Below are 24,669 nucleotides of genomic sequence, written 5' to 3'. Positions count from 1 at the left end.
AGAAATAAAGGGAGTCATGTTTTCAATGGATAGATCTAAAGCTCCTAGACCTGACAATCTCACTATGGCTTTCTTTCCGGATTGTTGGGATATCATCAAGTTAGATCTATTGGCAGTATTTAAGGAGCTTGCGGAGACTCGCTTTATAAGTCCAGGGATCAACTCCACCTTCCTGGCTTTGATCCCTAAAAAAGGAGAGGTTGTTCAACCGAAAGACTTTAGACCCATTAGTCTAGTGACTAGCATTTATAAAATTTTGGCCAAAGTGTTGTCGTTAAGGTTAAAATCAGCCCTGCCAACTTTAATAAGCCAATCACAAGGGACCTTTATTCAAGGTAGACAGATCATGGATCAAATCTTGATAGCAAATGAATGTGTGGAGGACTTCAAGAAAAGGGGGAAGAAAGGTTTGTATGTAAACTGGACTTGGAGAAAGCGTATGACATGGTCGATTGGTCTTTTCTGTTGGAAGCCCTAAGGAATTTTGGGTTTGGAGAGAAATGGTGTGGCTGGATTGAGGCTTGTTTAAAAACTTGCCATTTTTCAGTTTTAGTTAACGGAGTGGTTAGAGACTTCTTTCCAGCCTCTAAAGGATTGAGACAAGGGGATTCTCTTTCTCCTTTCCTTTTCACCTTGGTAGCTGATGTATTTAGTAGGCTCATGTCGAGAGCTGATGGGTTGGATATGTTTTAGAGGATGGAGGGTAGGAAGAGAGGGTATTGTGGTGTCACACTTGCAATTTGCGTATGACACAATCAATTTTTGTGAGTCTGGAGATCCCTCAAAGGCTAGAAACTTGAAAGGAGTCATTAAGTTGTTTGAGTGTGTGTCAAAGATGGAGGTCAATTTTGAAAAGAGTTGTGTAGTGGGGGTAAATTTGGAGATGGAGGAATTGAGTGAGGTAGCAGAGTCCTTAGGTTGCTTTACATCTACCTGGCCCTTGAAGTACTTGGGTATGCCTCTAGGAGATAATCCAAGAGAAGGAAGATTTTGGAATTCGATCATAGAAAAATGCACAAAGAAGTTGGCAGTTTGGAAGAGAAACTACGTCCCTTGGGAGTCGGATCACTTTAATTAGAGATATTCTTGCGAACTTGCAAACTTACCTTCTATCTGTCTTTAGAATGCCACAAAAGGTGATTTTGAAGGTAGAGAAAGTCACAAGGGATTTCTTGTGGGAGTCAGGGGAAGGAAGCAAGGATCATGTGGTTAGGTGGGAAATAGTGTGTAGGAGGAAGGAGCAGGGGGGATTGAGATTAGGCAATCTAAGGAAGAAAAATACAGCATTATTAGGTAAATGGCTATGGAGGTGGCCTCTAGAAAGGGAGAGACTTTGGCATAAAGTGGTAAGGAGTGTGCATGATGTTGTAAACAATGGATGGGATGCTGGTGTATCTCGGCGTGCTACACTAAAATCCCTATGGAAGGCTATTCATAGTATTCTTCCCGTTTTCCTGAACCTGATCAGATATGATGTTAGTACTGGAGATAGGGTTTTGTCCTGTGAGAATGTTTGGATTGGTGATTGTGCCCTCAAGGACCTCTTTCCCTCCTTGTATTCCTTCTCGTGTTTTAAAAAAGAGCCAACTCAATGGTTTGTATCATCATCCTTTTCTTCTGGCATAAACTAGAATCTGGTTTTAGAAGAGGTTTGAGAGATTATGAGCTTGACCAGGCTACTTTGCTCCTCAAAACTATTGATTCTGTTTGCTTGAACCCTCCTTCTGTAGACTCCTGTTGTGCCTCCTTCTTTGCTTCCTTGTGCTCCTCTCCATTGCCTCAACCTTTTCATAATAAGGAAGTTTGGTTCAAAGCTGTTCCTCCTAAAGTTGGAGCCCTTTGTTGGGAAATCTTCCCTCGGGAAAATCAACACTTTGGAAGTTTTGCAAAAGAGAAGACCTAGACTTTGTACCTCTCCTAACCGGTGCACCCTATGCAAAGCTAAAAAGGAAAGTTGCAACCATATACCAATCACTTGCCCTTTTGTTGTAGACCTTTGGGAAAAGCTTTTTGATCTTTTTGGGTGCAGGTTGACAAAACCGGTGCAGATTTGCAATCTTTTTGATCCTACAACTTTCAGGTGGCCAAAGAGAAGAGGAAGTGTTTGGTAGAAGTGTGTTAGAACTGCTTTGGTGTGGACTGTGTGGGAGAAACGAAATGCTAGAATCTTTAACGACAAGGAGAGGGATCAAACATGTGTATTAGAAAGTATCTTATGTAGGGTCATAAGTTGGGTAAAATCCTTGGATCTGTTTTCCACCTACACTTTTGATGACATAAGGAGAAATTGGGAACAACTAGCTAAATTTTCTGCAATCAAAAGCAAGCCGGCGGTGGATTGGAAGCCTCTCGATGCAGGCGTCATTAAACTAAATTTTGATGGCAGTAGTTTGGGCAACTCGGGGCCATCTGGAATAGGGGGAGTCTTCAGAAATGATGAGGGTCAGATTGTAGCTCTATTTTCTGGTCCTATAGGGTGGGGAGACTCTGTAAATGCAGAACTTCAAGCTGTGTTACAAGGAGCAGAATATGTAAGAGAGTTGGCAGTGGAGCATTTAATGATTGAAGGTGACTCCAAACTGGTTATTAGATGGCTAAAAGAACCAGAGGTGGAAGCATGGCCGTACAGGGAGGCTTTGAGAAGATTTAAGTGGCTGACTTCAAATATTTCAGTCACAGTTCAATGGGAAAGAAGATCGGCAAATGGGCTCACAGACCTTCTAGCTAAACAAGGAGTACATAGGAATCAGCTCTTTTGGGCTCAATTGTAAGCTTCATGATGTAGTTTGGAGGCTGCACCTCGCGCCTCTTTGTGGGGAATTGTATGATGAATACTTAGTTCTTTATTTAACAAAATTTTCATTATCATTATCTATAAAAAAAAACGACCATTCCACCAAGTCATAAGCCTTTTCTAAATTCAGCATACAAACCACTCCCTTCTTCCTGTTCTTCCTAAAATTCTCCACACTTTCATTAGCAATCAGGATTTGATCAGTAATTTGTCTTCCACTCACAAAAGCTCCTTGATTTGGAGAGATTATTGTTGGTAGTACTTCCTTCATTCTCAGAGACAAAACCTTTGCTATGATCTTATACAAGCTATATACCAGACTGATTGGCCTAAAGTCCTTTGGGTGGAATGAATCTTTCTTTTTTGGAACCAATGCTAAGAAAGTAGAGTTCAGACCCGGGTTAACCACACCTCTTCTATAAAATTCCTCAAACACTAGCAAAATATCACCTTTCACGATATCCCAACAATCTTGATAGAAAGCCATTGTAAAACCATTTGGGCCTGGAGCTTTTGTTTTATCCATAGAAAACACAACCTCTTTTATCTCCTCCAACTCAAACCTTCTTTCCAATCTCTGCCTATTGTCCTCCCTTAATTAATGGCCTTCTTAATATGGACTTAGAGTGTTCAACAAATGCCCCTGCTATTTCATCTTGTTGTGTTAGAGCAACACCCTCCACTTCCAGTCTTGAGATGAAGTTTTTCCTTCCCCTCCCATTTGCCACAGAATGAAAAAATATGGTATTTCTATCTCCCTCTTGCAGCCATCTGCACCAAGATTTTTGCCTCCAATTTATTTCCTCCTTATGTAGACAATCCTCTAACTACCTTCTCAAACCTCTTCTTTGTTCCTTATCTACCTCTCCAAATTCTCCCCTTTCTTCTTTCAAATCAAGGAGCTCAATTTGATCCATCAAGGTGCTCTTCCTTTCTTCTAACCTCCCGAATTCCAATTGATTCCACTTCTTGAACTTTGGCTTTCAGAAATTGGAGTTTCTTATGAAATCTCATGCCTTCCCAATCCACAGCTAGGTTACACTCATTCCACCACTCCTTAACTCTTGTAGTAAACCCAGGATGGAGCAACCACATATTCTCAAACCTAAAAGGGGCAGGTCCTCCGCTCCTCACAATTGGCCAATGATCCGAGGTCAATCTAGGAAGGGTTCTAGAGGCTAGGTTCCCTCAATGGTCTTCCCAATCCAATGAAAATAGGAACTTATCCAACTTAGAACCGATAGGACTCGACTGTAGATTGGACCAAGTGAAAGTCTTGTGGGCTAAAGGTATCTCTTTAAGTTCAAAGGCATCCACAAATCGATTAAACTTCCTCATACTGGTTATCACCCTCTGAATAATAATATCAGTTTCCTCCGTAAATCTAATCACATTGAAGTCCCCACACACACACCAAATCCCATCCCAAAGTCCTCTGATATCAGCCAATTCCTACCACAATTCCTTCCTCTCTCTATAATCATTTAGTCCAAAAACATTAGTTAGTACCCACACATAACCATCCTCTTGCTGCTTGAACTTCAATGAAACTGAATATTTCCCAATTAGTTCCTCTACACCTTCAACCACATCCTTCTTCCACATTGTTACCAGCCCCCCTAAGGCTCCTCATGATGGGGCAACCACCCAGTTAATCCCCTTAGCTTTCCATATACTCTTTGCCCATCTACCGTCAAACTCCATTCTTTTAGACTCTTGTATCAATACAATGCCTGGATCAAATCATTTTAACACCTCTTTAATTGTTGATCGTTTCCTTGCACTTCCTATACCCCTCACATTCCAGCTAAGTATCTTCATTCTCATCTCTTTCTTAATTCCCTTCTTCACCCACCCACTACTTCCCCCCTTTCCTTCTATCTCTTTTCACCCCGAACTTCTTATCACCTTCTGCATCCCCTTTCAACCTCTCAACTTCACTCAGTTTCCTTTTCTTCACTTTGATCTCCTCCTTTTTCTTTTGTAAGCCACCTTTCAAGACATTCAAGTTCTCCATTCTACATCCCAGTTTCCCCACAAATTCTGCTATAAAATCCTCTCTCTTGTCTCCCTCCACAAATATTTTTTCTGCCATTTCCCCTTCTTTTCTCCTCTCCTTTCCTATTCTCCTCTCAATTGACCCCTCCCCTCTAATCTTAATCATACCCTCCCTCCACAACACATTTTGTTCCACCTCACTAAATACTCCTTCAATAATTTCCCACACCTTCTCATTCCTATATCTCCCTATCAACTCCCCCTTTTGGTCCTTCATCAACCTCTCCACAATCTTAGGGCACCCACCTCCTTTGCTGGCTTCACAAACTAGGGCTGCAGAACTTGGAATGGGATTGGAATCTAGAACAAAGGGCATAGAAAACTCATCAGTAGCAAAAACTGAATTTAACTCGATTACTTGGGTTTGTCTGGAGGGGTGGAGTTGAATCCAGGCAAAAGTTCTCAACCTCCCTTACTAATTCCGAGAGTTGGCAATTATCTGTCCCCCTAAGTTGGTTGGGAAGCATTTCTATCCTTTAGCTAATCCGGCAATCTGTCCCCTCTCCCTGTTATTTACCCCTTGTTGATGTATTCCTGCTCTGCTTCAAGTTCCCCTGATTTGCCACTCTATTTGCGCCTTGCACAATCTGAAGCCTTTGAGATAGGTTATTTTGGTAATGTTCAGCAGCCCCACTTGCTTCATAAATCCCAGGACTCCTCTCATCACCCATCGAGCCTTCTTGGCCGTCTAGAATGCTTCTCCTCTCCTCTTCTGTATCCCCCTGAAATAAGCCCGCAATGCTCACTAAGTCCATATCACCTTCATCGTAACCTCCATCATCCTTCACACTACCAATACCAGTACCAACGACTGAGATATCATCCAAGTCTTCACTATTCTCCCTACATTGAACCCATCATTCGTCCACCCTAATCTCTTCTTCACATCTCTCTCTTTCAAATATAGGGTTTGGTCTCTTTGCAGAGCGCCTCAAGAAGGTTGGAGTTGCCCGATCTTGACGGTGCAACCACTTCGAGTCACCCTATCCACCATTTTTCTGTCGTTGCGTCTTGTCCCCAACAGACCTCCCCCCTTGTAGACGATGATAGACCGAAGGGACGAGCCATTGTCGGCCCTACTTTCGCCCTCTTACCCCGACCCACATGACATTTTAAGTTATCACGTGGGTCACTTAACCTGGAACTCGATTTAGCATTTGAACCTTCCTTAACCCCCACCAGTTCGGACCAAGCCATTCGGTATTTATGGCTTGGTTCATTTGTTTTAAATGACACATCAGCAAAGGTTAAATCGTCCGCCCCAAATTTACTCTTTTCAAAAAGATTTGAATTAATTTCTCATAATGGCTGACTTGACGCCTGGTCTGCCCAAGCCGACTGATTTAATTCTATTTTGGCTTTCCCCAGAAACTTTTCTTCTTTGCCCACTCTCCTTCCTCCACGTGTCCACCACCCTGCCAACTCGTCTTCATCTTCAACCTTTGGAATTCTTCCCCACCACGCCTATTCGACTTCAGACGCCACCCACACCCTGTACCATGCTCCATCTGAGCAAACTTCGAAGAATCTTGGTAAGTTCTCATGCTTCATTCCGGTGACTTGCAGCTCAACTACCCCCAGATTTCTTTTGTTAGCTGCCATCAACACCCCACCAAGGCTTCAAATAATCTGCTCAAAAACAGAGTCCCTCCACAAATTGAAGGGGAGGCCTAACAATTTCAGCCGTGTGCATCCATCTTTCACCTCCACTTCGTTACAGATAGGACTCCGGTTCTGAATCTGAATGAGGCTTCCATCCACAACCACCGTGTTGAAGCTTAGCTCCTAGTCACCTACATCTAGAACCGCCTTCGTTTCTGCAAATGGAAATAAACCAGCTTCATCCTTCAAGTCTATTTCCTTAGCTACTGCAGTCAGTACCTTCTGTCAGTCCTTCACACTCCTATCAGCCATTAACACGATTCATTTTCTCCATTTATCCATTCCATCACCCACCAATATTCTCCGATGAACAGAGGAACAGGCAACCACCACACCAAGAACTGTAGGACCTTTCACCTCTGTACTCCCACTTGTTCCAATCACACCCACCTTCTCCTGGACCTTTTGGCCATGGTCTTTTGAATTCTGACCAACTGCCTTCTCACCTTCCGTCTTCTTCCTTTCCACAGCCACAAGAAATGACTGCAACTCCTCCACAAAGACCAACCACCCCTTCTGCCTCTTACCTTCCAGCAGACATACCATTTGTTTTCCACTTATGCCAAAAAGCTCAGTCATAGTAATGAACCACCCCTTAGTGTTCCTCCTCACTTCAATTACAAAAGTCTTTCCTGAAACTGTTATAGTATTTTTCCAACCTTCCTCCTTACATGAGTTGATAGCACCATCCACGAAGCCTTTCAACCATACATCAACCTCCTCTGGTACCAGTATAGTCGCCTTATTGTTCTCTCTGATTTTCAGAACACACCTTCCTTTGGTCCATTCCTCTTCCAGCTTGAAAGACTTGGCTTCCACCGTCACCTCACAACACCATTTTCCAATAACTCTGAAGCCCTTCTCCACAGCCATCATCCACCCTACAAGAATATTTAACTGGGCTACAAATCCTCCTCCCCCCCCACCCCCCATCAACTTTGTCTTCTCTTTAGGATGTCCCAACCACTCCCATCTTCAAACTCCAAGTTTCGTTTTTTTGCTCCCAAATCAAAATACTCTGTATTTGTCTCTTGCAACAATACCACCTCTGCCTAATAATTTCTGATCAAATTCCTTACTGCCACCCTTCTCCTTTCTTCCCTCAAACCTCAAACATTCCATCGAAAAACTTCCATCTTTCACCCCCTTCTCTTTTCACGCACCTCATTCCCACCTCTTCAACATGCCACCCCTTCAAAAGGCTTTCTTGGATCCCCCCTTCATCCCAAACTTCACCCCCTTCCACCAAATTCTTTTGTTCTCTTTCTTCTCTTCTATTTTTTTCAAAGTGTTTCAATGCTTTCCTTGCAAAACCTTCTCTGCCCTAGACGAAGAGACCAAGTGTCTTACTCAATGCCCATTCCCTCTCCACTAAACTGTTAATATCGACCCTTCTCCTATCAGGGTTCCCACCTTCTATAGACTCTATCCTTCCATTCGCTTCCTCCTCAACCCTTTCTCTACTCATAGTTTCTCTGACCTCTCCCCCTCCTCACTCGTCACCCCTTCATCATTTTCTTTTTCACTTACAATTACAAATCTCCTTTTCCTAATATAGACCCTGCCCACCCTACCAACCCCTTCACTATCCCCCATATTCTTCCTTTTTACTCGAGCCCCATCCTCCTTACCACAAATTCCCCCTAGATTCCACCCCTCTAACTCCTTCCTATGCTCAGCCAAGACAAAGGAGAATTAGGAACACAACTTACCTCATCAAGACCAACTGATGCCTTATCTCCGCTGTTGCGTCTAAATGATCAGCCCCTTACCAGTTACCACAAACTCCCCCTAGCTTCTACCCCTCTAACTCCTTCCTATTCTCAGCCAAGACAAACAAAGGAGAATTAGGAACACAACTTACCTCATCAAGACCAACCAACCCCTCATCTCTGTTTTTGCATCTACAAGATCAGCACTCACTAGTACCGCTGCTTCTTTCTCAACAATCTCCCTTGCTAGAGCATCAATAGGCACATTCCCAGAAACCCAAAGGCATATGGAGGACAGCAATTGCTCCTCTACTTGAACTGTTCCTATGGTTAGAATGGCCACCTCCTGCTGTTGAAGCTTGCCTTCACTAGACCCAGAATCAGCTTTGCGAACTCCATTGTCCTTATCCTCCTAAACAACACATAACTCTTTTCACTGATCACAACCACCCTTTCTTCTTCTCCCCCACCTTTTCACCATTGTTGTCTTTTTTCCATCTTCTAATCTTGTGATAATCCAAACCCAATTGACCTCTAATATGTTCTCCTTCCCCAACCCAATTCAAGTAGCCATAATCCTCACCCTCTTTCTTTTTTCTTCTCCTTTCCTACTTTACCCCTCCCCTTTAAAATCTCAAACTTCTTCCAGTTGCCCCTTTTAATCTCACTTATACTTCTAGTATTAAAGTGGTGCCACACGAATCTCTCTATTGCCCCTTACCTATAGAAGGTTGTTCCCCTTCTCTCATCAGTGGCCCAATACTCAACTTTTGGGCTTTTCCACTCCCTAAATCACCCTCCATGTGTCTCTCTAGACTCTTTTACCCCCACCCATCCTTCCAAAATTACTTCTTCTCCCTTCTAAGAAGTCACCCCTTCACCTTCCTCCTCTAGACGAAGTTTCATTTTCTCGACCTCTTCTGCTACAACTTTTAGAACTTGCTCACTACTCTTAGGTCTGCCAATTGGCCTCCTTGCCTTGGATGCTTACAACAGTCGCGCTGGACTTCAAAATTGTCCTATCTTCCCCTTCCACAACTACTATGAGGTCATACCATTCCCCTACAAACTGAAGCCTCAGCCTTCTTGGATTTTGGAATCTGAGGAACATCTTTCACCTCCACCAGGGTTCTCACCACATCCAATTTATCCCATGTTCTGTTTTAGTTGTCAAAAGCAATGAATTTCCCAAGGCACTTCCCAATCTCCTGAAAAGTAAGAAGATTCCACATGCAAGGGAATGCCCACCACCCCTAACCAAACTACACTTCTTTTCCCCAAATCACAGATTAACCTTGCCGTCAGGAACCACTGCCCCGAACGAAGGTCAACCTCTCTCGACTTTGTCTTTTCTGCTCTAAAACCCAATCCGCTTCTTCTTTCTTGTGAAACATGAACAGAAAAAGTCCACCATTAAGTCTTCTCACACCCACCACCCTTTCTTTTCCCCACTCCAGTACCACCCAGGCTTCGACAGTTCAACCCTCTCTGCATCCAACTCTCCCTGCGAACCTACCAACTAAACCCGCTTGAAGGACTCTCAACCTCCCGTCCATCTTTTCCACCTTCCTTAATCAACTCAAACCACTGCAGACTTCATCCATCGCCTAGACGGGCAACACCTAGCTTTGCCTTGGCACCTTTCAATGGCACATCCCACAGGCTTACAAACAGAAACTTCATGGAAGGATACGTTGAGTTTGTTTCATACACACCTGTTGCAAGCTGATTGCTTGCCCATCATAACACCCACGATGATGCACATAATGGTGACTCCAATGATGAGTTTTGTTTCCCTTCACTTCATGGCTGGATAGTTGGAGTCGCCACCCATCATATGCTGCAAATTGGGAGCGATAGGCCTCACAGATTTTGAATTTGAAAACCATTTTTGAATCATGGTGACTACAAAGGTGTACGAAGGCAGGTCTGGGTAAGTTGAGGGAGAGAAAGTAAAGGGGTTAGTTTTCTGTTACTGATCAAAACAAAGGAAAGGGGTCAGCATAGGTATCCATTTCCCTTCCTTAACCCAGATAAAAGAAGAGCCACAGCGGTCACGGAGAAGCTAATGTCTGCCAGTAGTTAGAGATTGAGTAAACCACGGTTGAGGGAACTCCGCCCCTTCCTTCATCTCCATTCTGGTGCAGGGATCTGAGCAAAAGGGTGAGAGAATACACTCCCGCCCCTTTTGATCAGAACCTTCACACTGTTACTAGGCAAAGCCAGAAGGAAGAGTGAGCTCCCACTTCTCGGTTAAGGCAGGGTGTGAACCACCTTTCGGCGCCCAAGAACTAAACACTCAACACATTAAAACGCAAAGAACTAAGACAAAGGAAAACAAACTCGAAACTGCTCTGAATCAAAACAGACTGAAATGCAATTTAAAATATCATTGAAAAAGACAGATGAATTATCACGAGGTAAATACATACGAGGTAAGACACGAGCAGACCAACCATTGGGATGAGATAGGAGGTCTACCGCTTGTAGCGTTCGAACGATGGAATCGATGCTGCTGAAGATTTAACCGTTCCTCGATTTGGACGATTTCCTGAATAATCACTGGAATATGCTGAAGATGAACCGACTAGATCGATGGAACAACGAACTGGTTTCTGCTAGCGGGTGAATCGCTTCAGCTTGCAAGTGACGTGAACTGGATTCCGGTTTCGTCGAATGCAAGGCCTTCAAGTCAGAAAATAGAAGGGGAAGATGGGTTCCACCTCAGTTCACCTTCCGTCATTCTCTCTCCTTGGGTTCCCCCGTTGTCCGAACGAATGGGGAGTGAGACATTTTTAGCATCAGAGTGAAGGCATTTTATTCACCATCTGAGTTAAGACTGCGTACGGTGTAAATGCCGGTTCGGTGCACCCCGGTCCTGATTTACATGCGCTTGGAAAGGATGTAAAAATACTCTTAGGCTGCGTTTGAAAATTATGCAAATACGTAGAGTGCAAAATGGTGTATATAAATTGTAAAGTTAACATAGTTTTGCACCCACAAATTTATCTTTTTTATCAAATAGACTTTTAGGTTTTAGCAATGCAAACACAATTTCCAATAAATCATGTTTTTTTTTATCAAAAGCCCATTTGAATGCAAATTTACTTCTTTATATAAATATATATTAGAAAATTTATGTTCTGTCATTTGTTAATACATAAATGTAATATTGTCAAACACAGACAAAAATGAACCAGAGTACAAATTTATCCTAAACCAGGATTTATACTCCATTTGTATCATTTCCCGTGTTAGACTCGGTTTAGAAATAGTACAAATGCAAATACATAGAAAATAATATAAAATATAAAGTTTTGCACTATATATATTTGCATTTGTACTCCTTCCAAACTTAGCCTTGAGATCAAAGTAAACTTGCAAACTTGTCAAAGTTTACTTTGATCTTGGGGTAAAAAACTATTTCGATTTTAACAAAGTAAATCCATGCCCTTCTTCCATTTAGAGAAGCATCCATGTTTCGCATCATTAGTTGCCAAACGAGAAGAGTGTAAAAAAATAGTGAAAACCCAGTCCCACTTTACACGCACCTGATCTAATTGTATCATGATTTGTAGTGTGTGTATATGCATTTACATTTTTTTTTCCTTTTTTGATATAAAGCATATACGAGCACTACACAAAATGGGGAGTAGTGTCCAAAAGTCAACAAATCAAATAAGGAAGGAAGGAGGATGAGACAAAGAATTTAAAATTAAAAAAAGTCAAAGAAGAAGCTTGAACCTCATAGGCAAGCCAGTCAGTTGCCAAATTTGCCTCTCGAAGCACATGATAGTATGCTATCCCCTCTCAAACAAATCTCACACTTGAACGCAACTGGAAATTACATTCCTTAGCTTCTATGGAGTCCTCATCTTGTACTTGAGACATGATATGACCAACTTCGAATTGCCCTCAATGATGATTAGTTGATTCCTAAAATTTAAAGTCATAATATGGGCTGTCCAAGTATCCCACCTGGTTAATAGTGCAATAGCCAAGCTTATAAGTCAAGAACTCAACCCATATGATCATGAGCTATGTTTTCAACCAAACACTATTGCAAGACGTGTCAAAATTGATTTTAACGATGCCAAATTTTGGATATTTCCACATAATAGGTTTCCAAGTCTTCTCATTAAGCTCCACCACTGGGTTCTTCGACCCTTCAAATGTTCCAAAAACATACTAAGCGCCTTTTCCAAAAGAATTTGTGGAGGTACTATTACATTATTGAACATCTTTAGGTTCCTATTCCTCCAAACAAGCCACAAAATAAAGGCAAATTTTTCTCTCACTAATTGCAGATTATCTCCCCTTCTATTCCCTAACCTTGTCCACCAATCAATAAGAGAGTGGTCATTTATCATTGGACCCTCTAAGGTGGTATTGATTATCAACCAAATTTTTTTTGTATGAGGGCAGTCTTTGAAAATATGACAAACATCTTCCTCTTCACCATAAAAGTTACAAGATCCATCAATATTACATCCCCTTTCCTTAATTGAGATTTTGTAGGAAGTTCATTGTTTAACATCGAATAAACAAAAGTTTTTAGCTTTGGGGGACATTTTAGGTTCCATACCCTTGAAATCCAATTAAAGGAATCATTTTGACCTAATGTAGATGAGCACTTTAGCAAATAGGCTGACTTATGGTGAAATCACCATTTGGATTACATCGCATGGCCGACTGCACATGGTGCCCCTATGGCGTGCCATGCTGTGAGTGGATGTGCATGGACAACTGCATATGGTTCCCCCTATGGTGCGCCATGGTGCAAATGGATGTGTGTGGCTGACTGCACAAGTTGCACTTGTGTGTGCGAGCGCATGGCGGGTTGCGTGCATGTATATTTGGGGGACATTTACAACGTTTACAAACGTAGCCTAAAGCACTTATTTGATTAGACACTTTTTTAGGTTAGAACCACAAAGTCCATTGAGCATTGCATTTGTGAGAAAGGTTGAATAAATGCTTATTCCATAAAATAAGCCCGTTTGAATTTGACTTCAGATATGCTACCAACACCATCCTAATAAGTCATTACAGTCACACGTTGGAAGGAGATCGGATTTGCTACCAACAATACATTGCCAAAATGTCCCAATTGGCAAATACATTGGGATGTTCCTAATGTGCAATTGTAATGATTTGTTGGGACATAATTGGGAGCATATTATTGGCCGATAGCAGATTCCTACCCCATTGGGAACATCTCTTCATGAACGACAAAAAATATATTTTTATATATCTTTTGATGAAGGGCTACACAATAGGGGTAGCCCATCCCTCAACCTAGGTGCATGCAGGATTTTATCCCAAGTCTCCACTACAACTATCAAGAAACCTCACCAACTAGCTGGTTGGCACCTTGCAATGACAAAGGAGATAATGCACAATTGTTTGGGAGCATTCTATTGGTAGAAAATCCCTACTTTTTTAATTTAAGCATGTTTTTAATAAGTGCTTATTCAATTTTGGCCACGTAAGTTTTAAAATACCTGTCCAATAAGCACTCTCAAGTGGGGGATTAAGATATGCATTACGTATTTTCAAGCACAAAAGGGAAATTATCAATCATTCATCACTATCACAAAAGGAAGGTTTCCGATTACCTAGATTTCACTTGTCATAATTTTCATTCACAAAAGGAAAGTTTCACAATATCCCCTTGGGCACTCATGCTAAGAAAAATTCATTTAACACATTATAGATCATTTTACAAAGTCCCCCTAGGCACTTAACCACACAATTAATCAAGATGTTACTCTCTCATTAACACAACTACCGAACAAGAAACCTGTAACTACAAACTAACAATATGATTTAATAAATGTAACAATTTAAATTTGCAACTTGCTATTTGGTTAGTGGTTCTATAGCTAAACAAATAAATATAAACTCATAATGCAAGTAACTATAGAAATTAAAAGTAATTGAAAGTAAATAGGCAAGTGTTCTTGAACAACAATTGGAGAGAGAGGACCAACCACTAAAGGTAGTAGAAAGAAAGACTAGATACAAAATGCTAGCTAAGATTAAGACCAATTATCCAAATATATGAAAGAATGGTAGGATCCATCAAATGGATGCCATGAAGGGTGTGGAATTGGTGGGCGAATTTCAAAAATTTTTCTATCTTCTTCCAGTGGGGAATCATATTCCCTAAATTTAGAATATATTATTCAATGATTGTACTTGAACCATAATCAAACCAGATCTGAACCAAAAGGAAACATGATGGATTATACCTGATCCAGAGAAACAATATCTCCCAAAGTTGGTGTTCACGCCCAAAGAAGAAACCAAGATCCGCTCCTGCTGAAGATGACACAGCTGTGGATGGAACGGAACCAGCAGGGTGCGTCCTACACACTAGATTCTTCACAAGAACCCTCTTAAAAACTTGAACACCAAATCCTTTTGTCTTTCTTGCAAGATTGTTGTCAAAAACTGATTTCTTGACTTCCTGTTGCTGCAAAGATCATATCTTCCAACAGGGAGTGGCGGCGGCTGAAGGAGGAGAAGTCCAAGGACGAAGAGGGCAAAACTGCCTCTTCTCTTTGGAGTCTGTGAGAGATCTGATCTCAAATTGCAGGATGTGTTTCTTCCTCACTCAAACCCCCTAGTTCGAAATCTGATATTTCTGCTAGGATTTTCTCCTCTTTCTTCTTGATTAAGAAACCTTCCAATATTTTGGGAGTTATCCCAATCCAAATCAGTATTTGGATAGGGATTAATCTTAATTCTATTTGCAGATTACCAGATTCAAATCTAATTTGAATTTGGTCTCTTAGAGTGGATAAGGTTAAAGACACAATCATTTTACTAACATTAATCTCAGATTCGCCCCATGAACAGGTGATCATATCAGCCCAGTTCAAAATGGGCTTTTGGCCCATTAAGTGTTTAGTGTTTAACCAATTTCCAATCTGCTACTCAGTTGGGCTTCTTTGTATGGCGTGGGACCCAAGCATTGATGTACACACCAGCAACATGGGTTCGGCCCAGCCGAATTCACTGAAAGACTCAGTGACCCCCTTGAACCCATCACATGGACCCTATGGGCCTAACACTTACATTAAGTGGTCCCTGTGCCAAGTCATCTTATAAAAACCCAGGGACTGTGGGTAGGTACAAAATTAGCCCATCAGGTATTATCCTAAATGGTCTTACACTTAACCTCTCAGCCCTTAATGATCAAGCACTGCCCGACAAGAGAAGACCTCTCCCTTTACAAATCTTTTGAAACCGTACATATATATATATATATATATATATATATATATATATATATATTAATTTTGCAAAACAAAATTCCAACGATTGAAATCAACTGCCGGCAGTTTGGTTTCCATCAGAGAATTCTCAGACTGCCCCAACATGTCCAGGTTTTGACCCCCACTAAGGATCTCACTGATTGAACATCAAAGACAGCCCGATCCAACACCTAGTGATGTGTCATAATCGAGTCTAGGGGTCAGGTGTAACTTTCCAGTTTTGCCCATCTGTCTCCAAGGTCTAGGGCAATACTGGAAATCTGGTCCGGTTCAAGGGTTCAAGCAATCCCATACTGCATGTGCCTTGGGTCTTACCCTGATGGCTGAAACAAGTCATCCCAACACTTGGTGGTACATCAGTATCAGCCTTGGCAGGATAAATCTCCCCAGACTTATCCAATGGCTGTGAACATTTAAAACTAACACAAGTTTCTATAAGTGTCCAGTTTTAGGGTCTTACACAGAATTATACCAAACAACATGAATCAAACATGCACTTTAATTTATTTCCACTAAATAATAAAAATACATCAAATCTGATTGAAGCTAAGGGCATACAAGACTGTCTAACAGTATATAATCAACTTAAGATTAACATAGTTGTTTTCTACTACTAGAATCTCAATGGCATGTTAATATCGAAAGTAATGCAGTTGAATAATAAATGTGAATTAAAAGTAACAAGTGTAAAGAATTAAATGCAAAGTAGTTAATGTAAAGTTAGTGTAGTTAGTAGGGTTAGTGATGTTAGTAACTCATTAATTGCACTAAATGATCTTATATCTTGCAAATCTATAAGAAGAAAAACAAATGACTACAGGATCTCAAGAACTCAAGTTATTGTGATTATGAGATGAGGTTGGCAAACAAAGAAATTAAACTAGACTTTAAAGAAAATAAACAAACACATAAGGCACACAAGACTTTTCCACTAACCAAATGGACTTCCCACACACCATCCTAGCCAGTATAACGAGTAGGACTTCATGGGTGCCTTTAATACCTGAAACTCATTAAAATTCATGGGTGCCAACCTAACTTGAACCAACAGGGCTTTCAGGTGCCTACAAGACCTTGTAGTTGGGCTTAACAAAGGTGCCAGTAAGACCTTAATGGAGTTCAACAAGTTGAACACCTAGCTACCTACTCAATGATATTACTTTCTTTAACTTAAAGAGTAGGCTTACAAGCAAGATAAACTTTTCAACAAGTAGATATTACAATACAAGCTCAAATTAACTTAGTTGTTAGAGTTCTCAACAAATGCTTGAAGAAACTCTCGATACATGGGTGAGATTGTACAAGCTTGAAAATTCCTCAACTTTATTGAGCTCAATACTATTGAAACTCATAGATTTATTCGACAAAAATTACTCTAGCCTATGTTTTCTCTCCGAAAAAACAACTATATACAATATATACAAGGATTGCATAAGATATTTTTCATATGCTTTGATTCAATCTCTTCCTCATTCTTTTCCTTTTTTTTGGATTAAGTAAAACTCCTCTATTTATAGAGGATTTGAGAGCAATTAATTGTTTTGTATCCATTGGAAGGATTTTTTCCTTCTTTAGTAATGAGTGAAATTTCCTTCAATATGTTAAAAGGTTTTCCATAAATTTTAGTAGCTACTAAAGCCTTTAAACGGTCAAATTTTTTTGGAATAGATGATTGCTATTTTTGTTATTTGGCTACTTGACTAAAGGAGAAATCTTTTTTCTCTCCTCTTTAATTGGTTTCTCCATGTTAGTCAATTGGTATTACTTAAACTTAGTCTTTTTGGATTACTTGACTATCATTTTTTTTTTTTTGGTAATCGACAAATTTTCTCAAATAGGGCATATTCTATGCCTCGACCATCACAATTAGTTGACTATACTTTTTGGGGTAGTCTTAATAGGGATGTTCAAATTTGGATGATAAATCGAAAACTAAACTGAAACAAGCTGAATAAGCTAGTTTGGCCAGTTAATTCGGGGTACTGATTCAGTTTAGTTATTATTTTTTAATAGGTTATTGGTTTTAGTTTGGTTTTGTTGAGATTTTCAATTGAATCAAATAAAAAATCAAATTAGTGCTTTATTTAATTAAGTATATTAAATATTAAATGTTCACCTTTCCCAATGACCAATTTGGCAATTCCACATTAGCATTAGGCTTTGGGCTTATTCTAACTTTTAATTAATACTAGTTAATTAATTAAAACCATTGGGCTTTGGGGTCATCCTAACTTTTAATTAATAACACATTCATTATTAATTATTCATTAATTGTTGAATGTTTACCATTTATGTGGAATCAAGGCCCATTTGAAAACCAAACCAAAGCGAACTGAATTGGTAAGGGTCCATTTGATTCTAAACTTTAGTTTGGTTCAATTCGGTTGGAGAATATAGTCAACCCAAAATAGTCAATTTGGTCCTTGATTCTAACTAAACCAAACCGAACCAATAAATTATACACCCCTAGGTAGTCTGGCATTTCATACTTTGGTTATAGCAACTAGTTAACTATGTTGTTTGGGGTAGTTGATTATGTCTCGATCAACTTAATATTGTCTAAGAGATAATCCAACACTTAAAAACATTGGACTAAAAGTTTGAAAACATTTCCATTGACTTTAACATGTATTTTCCTAATTGTAATATCTTGTTTAAGCTCAAGAAAGCCTAGGAATCAAAGCCATTCAAGTTTATGGTTTCTAAGGTCAATTATACTAAGTTAAGTCTTGTAGAGTATATAATGAGTGCATTATATAATTGATTACATCATGATCCTAAAAATATAAATACAAGTTGAGAACAACTTGTAGAGTATTTCTTCAGTAGCCTTGATGCTTGAATTGCTTAGAGCTTCCTTAACTAAGAGAGATGATGATGGTGTAGAGATCTTTGAAGCACATGCAACCAACTCAGAAAAGCTTCCACTTCATCTTTGGTAGCATTATAGCTTTAATACACTTTCAAGATAGAGAAGCTTACTAAGGATTTCTTGCATTCTTAATTACACCATTAATACTCTCAATGAGTTTATTATCATCAAAGTACATATGGTCAATAAGAAAGATTGAATAGTCTTATTGGCTTATTTATTTATCATTGAGATTTGTGAATCTCTTCAAGAGTTGAGCCTATATTAGTATGTGCATTCTCTTGTTGTGATATAGTTTGTTTCATATCTATTATTTTCTATATATTAAAGAAGCACTTCTGTTGTATTTGAGATTATATTGTTATATCTTTTGTACTTGAGGTGTTCAAGAAGGGAACACCATTGTAGATGTAGTTGATACTAGAAATCTATCCAATGTCTTGTGAGCACCTAGAAGCCTTATTGGTTGTTAGGTTTCACTAACACCCTGAAGCTAAGTCAGTTTTAGTGAAATTCTAGGAGGTTGCCTAAGAAGAGGATGTAGACCTAGGTTTGGATGAAATAGTTTATACCTAATTCACTCCTCTCGGATTAGGCTAGCTGCACAACAATTGGTGCCATAGAAGCTTCCTACAATACAAAATTGGGAATCACAAAAAATCCAATCCCAAATTTTAGGTAAGACTGTTCTAACATCATTTTCTTGACATATTGTTGTACTTACAACTTGATATCCAATCTCATGGTATTGATAAGCTTGAACCCAAAATGCAACTTTTATGAAATTATGAATTGATTCCTCTTTTTTTAAGTTTCACAAAAGTAGTTTTCTTGGAAAATGAAGTGCAATGAAAAAGTAAAGTGGTAAAAAATAAAAATTAATGAGTTTTTTTTTTGTGACAATAGCTTATTATGCAAGAAGTGGGGCTTGAGAGATAATATAATAAGCAGTCAATTTTCCCTTATGCCCATGACTTTGGGGCTTGAGAACTAATTTATATTTTACCCTTTTATTTTTAGCTATTTAAAGACTATTGTGGATCATGCATGGGAAACCTAATATTGGTTCCATAGATTTGAGATGTTCAGTGCATGCGTTAACATCAAGACTCAATAGAAATGTAAAATGCTTATGAATTGATACGTTTAGTGCATGCGTTAATATCAAAGATTTTGTTGGTTGTCTTGTGGGTCAGGTCTCTCTCTCTCTCTACTATACATTATCCATTGGTTATTATTCCTCTTTTTGTTGTTCCATTTGTATTAGGCTCAAAGTTTAGATTTATCTTATATTAAACAAAATCTTAGGACTTTTTTGTTTTGAACACATGCACACACACACACACACATATATTGTGTTTAAGATGTAGTTAGACACGGTGCTTTTATTGGTCCTACTCCTACATAGAGTGTATCTTGTGCTAAATTTGAAGTGATTTAATGAGTTCCACTTTTGGATGTGTTCAAAATATTGTGTATTCTCATAAATATTTTTCTATGTGGTTCTAAAAGGAAATATATAAAATTGGTAGCTTGTTGATTTGATGGATAAGTTGCATACCAATTGGTTCTTAGCTAAATTAATCTAAGTATCACAAATTGGTCAACTACATAACAAACCCAAAAAGGAACTTTCCGAAAAGGGAAGCCCTACTTGGGAACTTATAAATAGAGGTCTTGCGAAGGAGATTTGAACATTTTTAGCCTTTCTCATTAGGGTGAGCCTATATTCATCCCTTAACTTGCAAAAACCTCCTTCAAACCTCTCTCTCTCTCTCTCGTTGGAATTTTAGAACTAGTGAACTATAGTGGTTTTGACCCCTTACTAGAGGGTATGTAGGTACCCCTTCCAAGGGTCCTAACAACTCCTTTCCCCCTTTCTTCCTTCCCATGCTTTAAATTGTCGTTCTCCTCAAACCTTTGGAGCTAGACCACCTTAGTGCCAAATCCCACAAACCTACACCTATATTGTGCCCAAGATCATTAAAAAATCTAGAAAAGACAACATAATGGATAGTAAAGAAAATAGATGTCATGATAATCAATTATGATTTAAAATGAAGTGGTTTAGGTATGGTAGATGTCAAGAGGTATGAGAAGAATAGGAAATTATAACCACCAATTCAAAAGGCATGAATGGTATTAAATGGATGGATTCCTCACTAAGTTATAGAGTGGGATATTTGAATTTTAAAAGTGACAGGAGAGAGAGAGAGAGACTGAGAGAGATGTAGTGGTTGTATACAATGGGTGGTAAATATGGGAAGTCTAAGAGATCTTTAGGTTCATTCTATGCTAAAGGATAAAGCCAATAAGATTAACTGGATGTACAACCCGAGGAAAGGCTTTTCTAGTAAAATTCTTCATGGTGGAGTGATGCTTGCTATTTTCATTGGACATAAAAATTAATGCTACATTATGGGGAAACCTTTGATAAATGGAGGGAACATATCTTAGTAGCGGTTCAACCACTATTAGGGGAGCAAGTACATTCTCACAATTCAACATTTTATCAGAAAGAGAAAAGATAAGTAAAAGAGAGTTTTCTAAACCCAAGTGGGACCAAGGGTGCACATTCTTTGAATGCTTACCTATGCCTACAAGATTGAATAAAAAAGGTCTGAAATTATTGTGCAACCTTGTCTAGGGGTGGATTCGATCCGAGCCGAATAGTATGAGGCTCGAGCTTAGCTTGCCAAGGTAGTACAAGGCTCGAGCTTGAGCTTGAGCTCAGTTCGAGTTGGAACCTTGAGCTCGAGCTTGACTCGAGTATAAAACTCGTAAGCTTGAGCTCGATTTGAGAAAAAATGTATTCTAAAAATAAAAAATTATATATAAAAATTTACTTTTATTTGATATTTAAAAATTAAGAATTATAAAAATTAGTTATTATTATATATAAAATAAAAATATTATATATAATATTTTCTATAATGTTATATTATATATGTAGCCTAACTCTTTTGCATTCTCAAGAAAACCTAAGGGGAGAAAGCAAAAAGGACTTCTCTACAATTAAAATCATCCACTAGAGAATCCGACAAATCTAGGAAGTTCTCATTACGCTAATTATTGACCATGTATGTCCCCCATGTAAGTATCCAAAAAGATTAGAAAAGTCTTTAGTTGTGAAAGTATTCTTGGCTCTCACCAAGATTTAAAATTTCGCAATGTATTGGGTTGCATTGACTGATACATATTGTTCCAACACAAGCTTGATAACATGTAGAAACCATCTGTTGTATTTCTTTTTGTTTTTATCGAACAGATGCAAGCCCATATCGAGCTGTTTTAGGTCTATATAGACTGATATAGGCATTAATACAATACAATTAATTTGTTTTGGGCGCCTTCTCTCTTATTAATTTTGTTGATTCATACAAGGCCAAATTCTCTCATTAATTCCGCTAACTACTCCCATATTTAAGTCTAATTTCTCTCTCATAAATTAGTTAATTACTCCTATAATTTAAGTTATAATTTTAAATTTGAATTTGAATTTTATCTCATTAATTTCGTTAATTAATAATCCTCTCTCATTAACTTCATTTTAGTAGTATAAAAAATACAAACTTTAGCAACAACAAGTTTTTCCATTTGGTTTTGACGATCTTAAGTTCACCATTAGGCCACACCCATTTGTTTACTATGGTTATATGCTTTTCTCTTTAGCAATACAAACTTTTGCTTTTTCGCATTTTAGTTATTCAATCATTTTCAATGGTAACTAATTGTGTCTTGATAACTCCCACTTTATATAATCCATTAAATTATGGTTTTCACATTTAAACAACTTATTTATAATTAAATAAAATGTGTAATTATTGTTATTAATATATTTTTAGGATTTATTTGAGTTTCTTATCAAGTTTATGCATATCTTTATTTTTCGTCCATATCCACATGTGCCCCAATACATCTCTTAAAATTGTTTTTTCAAATACACTTTGTGTTTCAAATACTTTGAACCTTGACTCTCACTTATTTAGTTGTAGTTAGTTACAAATGTAATCCAACTAGCATAGTTTTCTCATTGTACTTAAAAATATTATGTGAAACTTCTTTATGAAAGAAATGGAGAGAGTCATGAGTTGTCCAATAACACATCAAGGGCATAAGAGGAGTAAAGTTAAACGTTATATATCCCAAGATGAACAAGCAAAGGAAGCTTGTTTTGGTCAAACAAACTAGATTTAATAGACTTGCTTACATATGAATAATTATGAATCTATGCTTTTTGATTACCTCTCTTTGTATTTGAAGTTACCCAAATATTATTGATTACTATCTATGAGAAAAATAGGGAATTCATCCCATGAGATCAAGGGCAAAAAAAGGAAGTTAATTCACAAACAAGCCAAGAGATGCTTGTTAGAGTTGAGCTACGAAAACATATTTCCAAAATCAATTGGCAAATATGACTTGGGCACTTTCTAACTAATCTGATGTGTATCCTCTCATCATGGTATTATACCTATGTGTTTTGATGAAAAGGGGAGAGAGAGAGAAAGAGAAAGAGGGAATGATGCCATGGTTTAAAAAAGGCATCTATGAAAGGGGGAACTTCAAAACTTAAACCCCTAAAGCATATGAATGGTCGAGAAAGTCAAAGCACTCCCTCTTTGATAGAATAGGTAAAATGGACCCTAGAAGAATGTCTGATTGGTTCAATTTATATTTGACATATGATATGTGATTTGCTTCTCATTTGAGCTTAATATTTTATATTATTATTCAAATGATAATCTTTTCAATTGGTATGACTTATGACATGAATGATATAAGTATAGCATTTGCTAACATTTGTGCTTTAAATGGTTTGTGTGATTTAGTTTTTAAAGAATAGCATTTGCTAACATTTGTATATGAATAATATAACTATATTATTGTTTTATGTTTTGATTGGTATGTTTTTGTGAATTACTCTTAAACTGAACACTTATAAGACTTGTGTTAGTTTGGAATATTATCAACCATTAGATACCCTTGGAGAGTTTATCCTAACAAGGTTGATATTAATGTGTTGTTGAATTGGTGGAATAACTTGTATCAACTGTTAGGGTAGACCCCAAGCACAGTTAATGAATGTTTAGAACAAGCATTGAACTTGGATCAATTTTTAGTTATAACCTAGACATTAGAGACAAATGGGCAAAATTGGAAAGTTGTGCATAACCCCATACTTAATTATGATACTACACTAGGTTTTGGATTGAACTAATTTTGATATGTTAACTAGCGAGATCCATCAATGGCCAAAATAACTTGGCATGTTGGAGTAATTTAGGAAATTACTTGAGTGGGTGATCATAGTGATAGGATCAACCTCTTTGTTAATGTACTAATCTAATTTGGATAAGTCTTGATCCAAATCTGATTTGGATAAGTTCCTAATAAGATTAGGAGAGTTTTACATATAAGGGGGTAAAAGGGAGGGGGCGATCTATCCTTTTCTCTCTACTCTCTTGCTCTCTTTCTCTTCTCCCTTTGTACAAAAAAAAATGCTAGTTCAAACCAACTATGGTGGGGACTAATTTACATCAGTCCGCTATTATGTTTTTAAAGAAAAAAAAAATCAAAGGATACTAGGTTCACATAGTTGCATCGTTCCAAGCAAGTGGGGGTTCGGTTTTGTTGAAACGGTGTTGCTAAATTGGCTTCACACATACAGTTGTGCCATTTTTAGTTGGAGGAAGATTTGGGTCTGATATTGGGCATGAATCACCATTTTAGGAGTTGCATTATGTGGAACTGATATCAAGTATGATCTATTAAAATATATGGTTTCAAATCTAGTCCAAGTTTAGTGTAAGATCGATCTGAAAATTTCAAATTTCAAAATACCGAGAAACTGGTTCTTGAGTTAAGATAAAATTTTTCAAACTTCTACCAGCAACTATAACAAGTTCAGCCATGTTTAATCAAACTTTTAAACAATCCATCAAGGTTGGCCAAACCTCTATAAAAATCTTGTGTGCCTCTTGTATTTTGTTTCTTTTCTTTTGAAGTTTATAGTCTGTTTTTCTTTGTGGCGACTTCATCAATACTACAATACTTTAACCCTTGAGATCTTTGCAAATCTGCCCTTAATTTGTTTCTTTTATTTTACATCTGCAAGATGCAAGGATAACTAGTGTAGTTTAAGCTCTAACTTGATTTAATTTCTACTAATTGCACTGGCAATACTAATTGCCTTACATATATTACAATTGTTATTTACGTTTATTGTTCATTTATATTTCAACAACATTACTTTTTTGTAGTTAGCTTTGTTGATTTGATAGATGG

The 24,669-nt window shown here is 38.3% G+C and overlaps 1 protein-coding gene across 6 annotated transcripts in view; it reads right to left on the bottom strand.

Moving 5' to 3' along the window:
- UBP27 (ubiquitin-specific protease 27) overlaps positions 1-11,071 on the bottom strand; it is an 81,797-nt gene extending 70,726 nt beyond the window's left edge. The window contains exon 1 of one of the 6 annotated variants that reach the window (XM_088942653.1): positions 10,708-11,071. The gene's annotated coding sequence lies outside the window, so the exon portion shown is untranslated. Of the gene's footprint in view, positions 1-10,658 lie in introns of all 6 variants that reach the window. The other 5 variants (XM_088942648.1, XM_088942649.1, XM_088942651.1 and 2 more) reach the window with 5 other exon arrangements.
- Between the last annotated feature and the right edge of the window lie 13,598 nt (positions 11,072-24,669).

Source organism: Nelumbo lutea, chromosome 5, assembly GCF_056320005.1.
Source record: "Nelumbo lutea isolate HS-2025 chromosome 5, American lotus-T2T, whole genome shotgun sequence".
Lineage (NCBI taxonomy): Eukaryota > Viridiplantae > Streptophyta > Magnoliopsida > Proteales > Nelumbonaceae > Nelumbo > Nelumbo lutea.
Note: the sequence above shows the minus strand (reverse complement) of the source record. Positions and strands in the feature narration are given on the sequence as shown.